Source organism: Macadamia integrifolia, unplaced genomic scaffold (assembly GCF_013358625.1).
Source record: "Macadamia integrifolia cultivar HAES 741 unplaced genomic scaffold, SCU_Mint_v3 scaffold2961, whole genome shotgun sequence".
NCBI lineage: Eukaryota > Viridiplantae > Streptophyta > Magnoliopsida > Proteales > Proteaceae > Macadamia > Macadamia integrifolia.
In genome coordinates this window covers 32,598-37,094 of record NW_024869091.1, presented here as the reverse complement: position 1 = coordinate 37,094, position 4,497 = coordinate 32,598, and the positions used below count along the sequence as shown (strand labels likewise).

The 4,497-nt window shown below is 43.6% G+C and overlaps 1 non-coding gene across 1 annotated transcript; it reads right to left on the bottom strand.

Moving 5' to 3' along the window:
- Positions 1-3,266: 3,266 nt before the first annotated feature.
- Positions 3,267-3,373, bottom strand: LOC122067533. Its single transcript, XR_006136759.1, has one exon. It is a non-coding gene; the product is annotated as a small nucleolar RNA R71 (small nucleolar RNA).
- Between the last annotated feature and the right edge of the window lie 1,124 nt (positions 3,374-4,497).

The following is a 4,497-nucleotide window of genomic DNA, read 5'->3' as shown; positions in this document are numbered from 1 at the left end:
TTCTGAGGCCGAGCTGAGCTCCAGCCTTGATACCGAGCCAAGCTGTGTACTCTGATTGTTTTGGTGGATTTCCTTATGTACTTGATATTTGAATTTTATTCTTTTTGTGTAAATATCATGCCTTCGGGCCCAAATGTATATAATTATTGTATCACTATCCAGGTATCAAGTATTAAGAGATTATTCACAGGTAAAACTTAGTCTTCCGTTGATCCGATGAGTTTATATGAGTTGTGTGTATGCTGTGGTGGAATACAGTATCTGATGATCCTGGCAGGTTTGGGTTAACCGGTGTTAACTCGGTCACTGGCCCGGTTCAGTGTGAATGGGGGTGTGACAGTTGATGTGATATCCTACTTTTTAAACCCGGTCTAATTACATGGTTGACCCGATTTAACCATGCAGGACCCGAACTGGAGAGGGTTGAGGCGGGTTCCTTATGGACCATGATGGCAAGGGTAACTTTGAACACTGGTTGGCCGAACAAGTCCGAGTCAGTGCCAGAGGAGACGGGTGTACCCAAGCCATGTACATGCACATATCATAAGGCCATGTACGGATAAAGCAGGTATGTAGTCGTATCCTAAAGTGCATACGTATAATATGCCTTATGCCGAGAGTGAGTTTCGCGCTAAGAATCGAATTCCATCAAAATCCCACTTGTTGACCAATTTTCGACCTCAGGTGGGCGGTCACAGGTGGGCGCATCCGTCCACTTGAGTGACCCACCCATGTGGGTACTTAGTTTTTTAGAAAGTATAAATAGCATTTATGAGTTTTCCTTTTTCTCATTTATGACATTCGGGTGGTTGGTGAAAAGAGTAAAGAGGAGGGAGAAAAGAGAATGGAGAAGAAGAAAGGGGAGGAAGAGGAAGAAGGAATGGATTTAAGCAGCGCCAAGGCTTGATCTTCCCATTCCGACGCCGGAAGAGTGATCCCCAACGCGAGATCTGCGTTTAGAGGTGAGCGAAGGCTATATTCCCTGAACTTTCACCATACCTAAGTAAAACCCTTGATTTGGGTAGTGTTTCTTAAGGTCTTGTAAATCCCCCTTGAAATGATGAATCTGAGGTTTAATAGATGGTTTATGTGTTGATTTTGAAGGATTTGAAGAAGTGTTTCTACGGTTGGAGGACCATTGGTGATTTGAAGTGATTTTGGGGTTTTTGAAAGAGTTCTTGAGCAAAGAAGGTAAGATGGCTTCCATTCCTTAAATCTAACCTAGATCTAGGTTAGAATCATCTTATAAGACTTGAATGTATGGAGAATGGGTTTGGAAAAATCCCATTTGATTCCCCAAAGGTTGGGGCAGGTTTTAGGGAAAAATGGCATTTTTCCGCCATGACCGGTGGGCCAAATGGTCCGCCTGAGGGCACCTGCCTGAGAGGGCAGGCCCTCGGGGCCAACTGACGGGCCGACTAGTGGGCCAACCTGCCCGCTGGTCTTAGCAGGCCCTCGGGGCCAACTGGCGGGCCCTATCGGTGGGCCGATCGACGGGTTGACCTGCCCGCCGATCATGACAGGTGGGCTGTCCGACCCACCCGAGAGACTCCCAACGTGATTTCTACATCCGAATGGACCCAAAATGGACGTGCAACCTTCTTTTAGGATTCTAAACATGATTTTGTCATCATATCTTGTTGGTTTTGACCCTAAAGTGGTGAAATGCTAACCCCATTCACTCATGATAGGTCCACCAAAACTTACGCTTCTCGCACCGGATCTCACCCGTACCAGGCGTGAGTCTTTATACACTACAGGTAAGTGGAGAGAGGACATTTGGCCTTATTTTAAGGCTTGTTTGGCATTTATTTAAATTGTATCTAGACTAGCCATGTCATCATGCAAATTATATGTAGCTTAGCCATCCTCATACTATTATGACTTGTGTGTTGTGCTTATTTTCTCAATGACAAATGATGATGTGATTATGTGATGAATGATGACATCATTATGCATAATACATTTATAGACTAGATGCCGTAGTCGGCTTGAAAAAGAGTGCATTCGTGGCCCGTGGAATGGGACGCGGAGGCACTATGTAATAGTACTACGTCATATAGGAGCATGCGGTATAGGATTACCATCTTCCAGTGCTACGATCCTTCCCAACAGGGGTTGAGGTGTTGGGTTACCATTTGGGGGGAAGCAGTGGTCGAGGTTGTCGGGTCAGTGTGGCTGTTAGACATACACCTGGTTGGTTATTAGGACAGTCGGCAACCCCGGTGGTATATTCAAGAGGGCCAATCGTACTGTTTTTAAATTGCTGGAGTCAGCACCTTTATTTTCTGTCATTTACTTTTATGTTGAGAGCCGGTGGTCGGCATGCTTTACTTTTCTGAGTACTCACGGTGGGCCTTCTCTGACAGCCTTATGGGTGTATCGCGGGATGGAGTTCGCGGCTCGTACTCGGAGTATATGCGCATTGTGGTTGTAGTAGCACTAAACCCAAGACTTAGTAATGTTGTTTAGGTGGATGTGATTAAAAATGAATTGCATAACATATAGTGCATATGGTTGTGATTGTTGTGTGGTCCTCCTTTTCACTTACTGAGCTAATGAGCTCATCCCACGTGTGCACCTCTTTTAGATGATTTTGCAGGTCAGCAACCTAAGGATCAAGGGTCAAACCCCACAGTGGAATTCCCCGAGGAGGATTGGTGGGTCCCCGAGGACTATGAGCACGACACGGATTGCACGTGCGAGGGTTGTGCTATGGGACCACAGCAGTGACTCCATACAGGGTTACTTTTTTATTCTTTTGATGACCCCTTTTGTGTACTTGATATGTAAATTGTATTCTTTTTGTGTAAATATCATGCTTGCGGGCCCAGATGTACTTAACTATGTATTACAATTTGGGTATCAAGTATATCGGGGATATTTACAGGTAAATTAAGTCTTCCGCTGAACTATTGAACATTATCTTAGTTGTGTGTATGCTGTGGTTGGATACTGTATCAGATGATCCTGGCAGGTTTGGGTTAACCGGAGTTAACCCTGTCACCGGTCTGGTTCTGTGTGAACGGGGTGTGATAGTTGATCTTTGAGGATGCATACTTATTTCTAAGGGAATTTAAAGAGGTATATGTTCTAATTAAGATCCAATAGCTTTCTGATGATGCTGGTAAACTTCGGTTTATCACTTTTGCATTTTAAGACCAAGCTAAGAAGGGGTTGTATGGGTTACCCACAAATTCCATAACCTCATGGGAACAGTTCACAGTTGTCTTCCTTAAGAAGTTTTCCCAACTCATAAGACCAATAAGCTTAGAAGTGATATCCTTCAGTTTTGGCAAAAGCCTAGTGAGTCCTTTTCCAAACTTATGGAGAGATTCAAGGATCTACTCCAAGAATGCCCTCACTATGGCCTAGACTTATGGCATTTATGTCAAATAATTTATGAGGGTATCGATTACCCAACTAAAAAAATGATAGAGTCTATGTGCCCTGAGGGATTCACGCCCTTTACAGATGAAGGAAAGGCATGGGAATTTTTACTTGACTTAGCTGACAAAACCCGTGAGTGGGTATCAACCCAAGAGAGTGAAAGAACCATAGGAGGGAAAATATATTTTGTGGATGGGATAGTAGTCAAGGAAGCCCATTTGGATAGCCTAATCAAGAGGATTGAGGCTATTGTTCTTAGAGAGCCATCATCAATCAATTTGGTTAAGATTTGTGCTTGGTGTCAGTCCCCTGGACATGTCATAGAAAAATGCCCCAATACCTCTGGGGGCACTTCTAATGATAGTGTTAATGCCTTATACCAGAATAATCCATATAGTAACACCTACAATCCAGGATGGAGAAATCACCCAAATTTCTCTTGGAATCAGGGCAACCAAGTAGGGCCTTCCAATTTTCATAATCAAGGTCAACCTGGACCCCAAAGGCCTCCCTTTGCACAACAATCTTTTTCCCAAAATACTTTTCCTAGGTCAAATGTAGGACCTCAGGTTAGTTTTCCTAGGGCCCCTCTCCTATCATCTTATCAGCAACCCCCTAGGTTTACTAACACTGGAGAGGCAAGTAGAATAAGTGACTTAGAAAAAAAATATGGCCCTCCTCATGACAAGCCATCAAAATCTTTGAGAGAACTCACCCAAGTTATCTCAATTATGCGTGAGAGGGAGAAATGAACTTTACCCAGTCAACCAGAGCCTAACCCTAAGCATCATCAGCCTGTTAGTTCACAAACACCAACTAATGCACCACTGAAAATAGTACAAGGTTAGACCCAACAAGGGCCCTCTAACCAATGTAATGTTTTTTATGCCCTTAGGAGTGGTAGAGAGTACCAACAGAGCGTTCCTAAATCTTCCCCATCTATTACTCCTGTTAACTTTCTTTCAGTTGAGGACACAAGTGTGCCTCTTGTTCCAGGTTCGTCTGATGAACCTAAAGATTTTTTTGAAATTAAAGATGATTTGGTTGAGGAGACCAAAAATGATTCTTCTGAAAAAGAACAAATCCTTAATAGTCCTTATGTTCCTC